Here is a 7034-nt window from a genome sequence, read left to right as displayed (position 1 = left end):
TTGTACAAATTCGCAGCTCTTATCTGAAAGCCTTGGCTCAGATGTGTTTTAGAACTCAGAAATGTTCAAACTTTAGAAAAATAACTCTGTGCAAATAGCATGTGTTACTTAATACTCCAGTCGGGTCCTCCTAAAGAAAACACATTCATATTTTCTGCAGAAAAATGTTTGAATTCTCACAGTAAGTGGGATAAATCAAAACTATAATTAGTCTCATGTTAGTTAAGGTCAGTTTTGCTGCCAAGTGAGCTTGCTGAAAATCTAGGGAGAAGCTTTTGCTTTTCAGGGTTTTACAGATTTCAAAACTGCAGGTAAGGGGGTGTGGAACTGGATGGTAGCTGGGGCCACTGTTAGGCCATTGGGCCTTTGTGCAAATTAGAACAATACACGTTCTGGTGGTCCCAGCCCCTGTGCCCGTTATAGGGCAAGCAGGGTAAGAAAAATGCATCCCTTCCTCCAGGGTAAATGCTGAGCAGCATCCTCAGCCAGGCCCCTTTGTGCCACGTACAACCTGTACGACCAGACACAGTGGCTCAGACGACACTCCTGCCTCAGGGGTGCTGGAACAATAAGAAATAATGTAAAATGACCCGCCCTCCCCCGCTGACTGTCTCTTGTGCATTAGACCAACACTTCTCAAATGTGAAGGTGCACGTGAAATCGTCCATCTTCTTAAAATAAAAGAGGGCGGTGTGGGGCCCAGAACGCTGCATTTCTAGAAGCTCTTGAGTAATAGCCACACCCCTGGTCCATGAACCACACTTCGAGTTGTGGGGCTGTAGACCCCTTACCAGGAATCTCATTCAGCTGGTCCCATCCTGACGTCACAGCCTCCACGGGAACCTGCTCCTGATGGCCTGGCCCCCAGTGATGGCCCCAGTCTCCAGCACCCCCGTTTCCCAGGACGGGCCATGCCAGTCTGCCTGGCTTCCCCCTGTTCCTCTTCATCACCTGCACATCCGTAGGTTACCGAAAGCCACAGATTCTACGCTCTTGACAGTTCTCCCATTCACGGTTTTCCAGCGGAGTCAGACGACTCTTCGTGGCAGAGGCCTGTCCAGCAGGGGGCAAAATCACTCCCTGGTGAGAACCACCGCTCCAGGCCTGTGACTTTCAACCCCCGTGCTGCAAGGATTTTTAAAACATGAAATACCTGACTACTGGTCTCTTTTCCCTGAGATCATCAAATTAAAAAAAAAAAAAAGACAATGGTCAATACAACAGCTGTCTGGTGTGAATGAGTCAAAATTTTACCTAATTTTTGGTCAGATTGGCAAAAATAGGATCTATTTTTGGTGTGCCGCAGAACTGCAGTAATTAGCGTGTGTGTGTCGTGAGTTGAGAAAGGTACCAGGCCGCTGCTCTGACCCCTCACCTGCCGTCTCTCCAGCCACTGATCTGGAGCACTTTTCTCCCAGGGGAAGACTTGGTGTTTCACTCTCACGTGTATGTTGACTATTCTAGAGCTACCTATCTGTTAACACTTCTGTTTTCCACTTGATTTTGAGTCCTAGAATCCTCGTATGCTTGGCAGCCTGCACAGCATCTGAGAGGGGAGGATGCTCAACCCACGTTTGAATGAACGAGCAAATAAACACATCCTCTGATAGCTGCAGGTTCCTGGAAGGGGTGGGAGAAGCTCATGGAAGGTCTGCCCCAGGCCAGAGTCACACCTGGGCACATCTGCAGAGAGCCTGACCCTGCAGAGGGAGCTATCGAGGCCAGAGCCTGACCAACATCCAAAGATGAGCCCGCCCAAGATGCTCCCCTCTGCCCTGCAGCCTTTACCTCTTCTCCTGTTTTTGTCCGGCCTTTCTACACTGTTTGGAAGGCTGTCCATCCCTGTGCTGCTCACCCCGGGGTGCACGGGGCAGCGTTGCTACATGAGCAGCTGCTCGAACACGATGTCTTTACCCTGAACAGTCAGCTGCCTTTGAAACTTGATTTGGGGCTTATGTGTGAAACCCAGGGTGACCTGTTTGTCCAGGCCCTCCAAATACTCATGGCTTGTGCATTCTATTCGGTAGGCTCACAGCCTCGCCTGAGGCCCCTCATTTAAATTTTACTTTTGCTACCTGGTTTTTATGTGAAGTTCAACCTTTTTGAAAACACCCAGCTCTGGCTGGTGTGGTTCAGTGGCTTGACCACCGGCCTTCGAAACAAAAGGTCACCAGTTAGATTCCCGGTCAGGGCACATGCCTGGGCTGCAGGCCAGGCCCCCATTTGGGGGTGTGCAAGAGGCAACTGATTAACGTTTCTCTCGCACAATGATGTTCCTGTCCCTCTCTGTCTCCCTCCCTTCCCCTCCCTCTGACAATAAATAAAATCTAAAAAAACAAAACAAACTGTTGTCCAAATGTCCAGCTGGTTTGACAATGTACTGTAATAGACAATTATGAGATAATACCATAATATATATACTTATAGATAATATATAATATATACACATACTAATATTTACAGGCTCTGGCAGAAGTAATGCCTTCCTGAGTATGGTTGGTAGGTTAATAATATGAGTATAATAATTTATAGTTTTAATTTGAACATTACACCTAAAATGTCATATGGCATACTGGAGTGTGATATTGTTACATTACAGAGTTTCATGCTTATGATTTTGCCATCAAAGATTTTGTAATAAAAAGGGACATTATTTGGGGCGGACCCTGTATGTGTGTATATCTATTATCTGTCTGTCTGTCTGTCTGTCTACCTATGTATCTTCCTGGCACAGAGCGCCCAAAGCCCTGTCACTCCCTAAGTGGTCAGAGCACCCGCAGTATCTGCTGTTCGGACGTCGGAACTCCGCTCCTGACACAGAGCCCCGAATCCCTTGGGAGTCCCCCGGTGACGGCAGTGTCTTTTGTTCTAATGAGGTGATTCTTGGTGGGCTCCAGGATGGGGGCCGATCCCCAGAAAGACCAAGCCATGATTAGAAGAAGCTTGGACTTCAGAGGGCAGAGAGGGGCCAGAAATGGAGTTTACGATTGATCGTGCAGAAGCGGTGAAACCTCCATAAACACCCCCAAAGTGTGGGTTTTGGAGAGCTCCCGGGTTGGGCTGGTGAACACGTGAAGGTTCTGGGAGAGTGGAGGGCCTGGAAAGAGCAAGGACACCGCCCGCACCCCTCCCCACATGTGTGTCCGGTGCAGCCCTTCCCTCTGAGGCTCTCCCGTGCCCTTTATCATATCTCCCAATAAGCTGGTAAACAGTAAGGAAACTCTTCCTGGGTTTTGTGAGCTGCCCTAGCGAATTAATCAAACCTGAGGCGGCAGTGGCGGGAACCTCTGATGGAGAGTCGATCGGTCAGAAGCACAGGTGATTTGTGATTGGCATCTGAAGCTGGGGAGGAGTGGTCTCCTGGGACTGAGACCTTGGCCTGCGGGGTCGGATGCTGTCTCCAGGTAGACAGTGTCAGAATGGAGTTCAGTGGAAGGATACCCAGCTGGTGTCACAGAGAAGTGCTGAGTGACCATGGTGTGGGGTGAAGGAGAAACACAGGAAGGGGACTGGGTTTTTCCTGTCCCGACAGCACAGGCAGACGCTTAATTTACTTGGCTAGGTCGTCTAGTTTTCTGTGACTCTGTTTTAGTATGAACTCTACCCCTTTTAAAATAAAGATATCATTTATTTATTTTTAGAGAGAGGGAAAGGAAAGAAGAGAAACATCAATGTGAGAAACATTGATCAGTTGCCTCTGTGCCCCAACTAGGGACCGAACCATCAACCCAGGTGTGTGCCCTGACTGGGAATCGAACCGGTGACCTTTTGCTTTGTGGGATGATGTCCAGTGAACTAAGCCACACAGGTTAAGGCTTCCAGCTTTTTTGTTTCATACTCATAGTATCTTTCAATGATAGTTAATCAGTTTTGGCCCCTCTGGCTAAAGTTTTAACCTTTCTCCATGCCTGTTTGTAGCTCCATCATCCCCAGATTTAGACTTCTGGCTTCAGGCTGGGCTGGCCAGTGACGCTAGTTCCAATGGGGCAGGACGTCAGCCGGGCCTGGCTAGAACTCTGGTTCCGCCACTTAATAGAAAATTGGGGCAAGTTACGCAACTCCTAGAATCTTCTGCTTCCTTTTACCCAGGAAAAGGGTACAAATATCTACCTCGGATGTTGTGAGGATTAACCGGAAAACATTTAACACATTACAGGGCACATTTTAAACTGATTAGTAAAAGCCACTTTTATGGGCAACTTTCTGTATGGAACTATAGATCTGGGGGAAGACCACATTCCGAGCGAGCATTCCGAGCCCCCGACAGCCGAGGCCGTTTGTGCCGGCTGTGCGCTGGCGCTCCGTGGGCAGGCATCGTCCTCCAGTCTGAGGTCCTTCTGCTTTCATTTCTTTTGTAGGCATTTTTTTTCAATCCTTTTGCCAGTTTGGTTCCAGGCACAAAGTTGTTTCTGGCTTGATCTGTCAGGCGAAGGGCCAAGGCTGGACGCAGCCACAAACGATATCCTTCTCTAGCAGCTGGCTTGTCCAAACCAGCACGACACCCAAGGCCCTGGCCGTTCTGTCACAACGAGATGCTCTATTACTTTTTAACACAAACGTTGAAAAAGAAAGAGCAGATGAACGCAGAGCCCGTCTTTCGGCCCAGTCTCTGGTGTTTCAAATTCACGGGGTTTCGCAGGAATGTGGAGCCTGCATTTCCCCGGTAGACCGTTTGGAAAGAGGAGCGCAAACTTTGGTCTCCATCTTGGACCTGGGTGTGAGCTACTTGTTTCCTGCATCTGCTGCTGCCTTCTCATTTTCTGGTTCCTTATTTTTCTTCCATTTTAATCTCGTTCCAATGCTGTTGCTTTGACTCCTCTCTTTAATCAGTTTTGACTTCTATGGTACTTCTTTTGCCTAAAGGTCCCTTCTTAGGGAACTTTTTGGCGTAAAGCCACAAAGGAAGATTTGGGTAGATCATCTGTGCATGTCAAAGCTGAAAGGGCTCAGAAGTCCTCTAACCTAACAGTTCTCAAACAGTGTTCCTCGGAACCCCCAGGGTCCAGGAAGTCCACAGGACTTTAACAGGGAAAAGAGGCTCCGCTGGGCCTCCAACTATTCCATCCCAACATTCCTGCTCCATTTTAGATACGAGTGTTCAGGACACAAAATATTTTAAAAGGGCTCATTAAAAAAATTAAAAACCACATGTATCGCTCAATGTTTTCATTTTGTAGACGAGGACATCGAGGCCCAAGTGACTACCTGTAGGTTTACGAACGGCTGCTTGGGGGAGGAGCGGGGCCTGGCGACCTCAAGGGGTCTCGTTTATGTCAACTCTGGCATCATCCCGGTGGGACTGTGTCCCTGTGTCAGAGGAAGAGGCTGAGGCCGGACGTTTGCAAACAGTTCTCAGACAGCAGCCTGCTTCCCGTGTGACTGTTCTGTCTACAGCTTGTCACAGTGTGGGGACGAGGCCGGTGCTGGAAGAGGATTGGGGAACCGGGGAAAAGCTGTTTTACTCTCATGTCAGTTTTGCTAGAATGTCCCTTTTTTGTTTCATCCTGGAATGCCCATCACCCTACACCCAAGATGTCTGAATGTACACAGACCAGCCCTCACCTTCCTGTAAGCCGTCCAGGGCCTCAGGGATCCAGATGTGAGGACAGGCATGTGGGTGCCAGCTGGGCAAAGCTCGGAGCCGCGCCCCAGGAGGGGTCCCCAAGTCCTGTTCTCCATCAGGCCCTTGAGTCTCTGCCCCTCACTTCATGTGTCCAATGCATTCTTGGCCAACGGTTCCTGATCTTGTTGGATATCATGACTTGTTGAGAAAATGTTTGAAATGACTTTGGGGGCTGACATGGGATTGCCAATATTTTATTTTCTAATAACAATGAACATCTATCACCATAAAAATTATCGGAAGACCAAAAACGTAGGAAAGATGTAACTTGAGAAGGGAAAGCTCTTCCCCAGAAAGGATAAGCTGACACCACACACTAATCATTCTGCCTGGTGCTCTTTTTGTTCCCTTGATGGTGGATCAATAATGACCCCACTTGGGCCTGGGCCTGGCAATGTCCTGGGCCACAGGCACCTTGGTTTCTGTAGCTTCTGCCATGTCAGACCATGGGCACCTGTGGCACCATTGAAATACCATCAGATTCGCTGGCCAATGGCAAGAGGGTATCTCAGCCTCATTTCACGGGGAGGAAACTAAAGCTGGGGATGTTCTAGTCCAGTGTGCCGCCCCCTGGCATTCAGTGTCCCAAATGAGACAGGGCAGGCCGTGACAGTTATAGCCACTCTGCGTAAAAGAAGTGCATTTCCCATTCATTTCAGACCGCTAAGCCCCACAGTTTGGACATTTCCCAACCGTATGGGACCAGCGCGAGGACAGTAGTGACCTGACACCAGGCACAGTGGGAGCCAGGCCGCTGGTGACGAGAACCAGTTGGAGAGCGGACACATTACGAATGGGGCCTGGTGTGGTCGAAATGAGGCATATACTTTCTAATCCAACATTCTCATGTTAAAATGTTTAGACAATACATTTCAATAGATTAGAATACAATGGCAGAGAAACAACGTGGAGGGATTTCTTCTTTATCAAAATATAAATCAATCCATTTTTTAAAAATCAATAAAGCTGAAAAACCTTCATGGATGGAACTGAAAGAAGCTCTACGGGGGAGGAAGGAGGGCTCAGAAAAGGAATGGATTGAGAATTGGGAAACGGGGGCTGGAGAGGCAGGTCTACAACTTCCAGACTGCGTGACAGTCACTGGGAGAGACGTGTTGTTTGGTGCCCAAAGCACAGGATGCTGAAGGCTCACTGACCGGGGTTCGTACACTGGCTCTCTCTCCAAGGCCACGCGCCCTTCGGTAGTCTCCGTTTCCTTATTTTTCACACACACGGCTGGTGGGCACTGCACGGTCACAGTGGGTCTGCTACCACATACCCTACAGAGGTGATAGACACACGGAGTGAACAAAGTTTGATTCATCCACTAAACAGAAAGGGTCTGGAGCCCCGGTGGTCTCTGCAGTGGCCCAGACTGCTGGCGGGGTCCATGAACCCTTTTTTCTCCATT

Source organism: Sturnira hondurensis, unplaced genomic scaffold (genome assembly GCF_014824575.4).
Source record: "Sturnira hondurensis isolate 20B ecotype Veracruz unplaced genomic scaffold, ASM1482457v3 Scaffold0017436, whole genome shotgun sequence".
NCBI lineage: Eukaryota > Metazoa > Chordata > Mammalia > Chiroptera > Phyllostomidae > Sturnira > Sturnira hondurensis.
Note: the sequence above shows the minus strand (reverse complement) of the source record.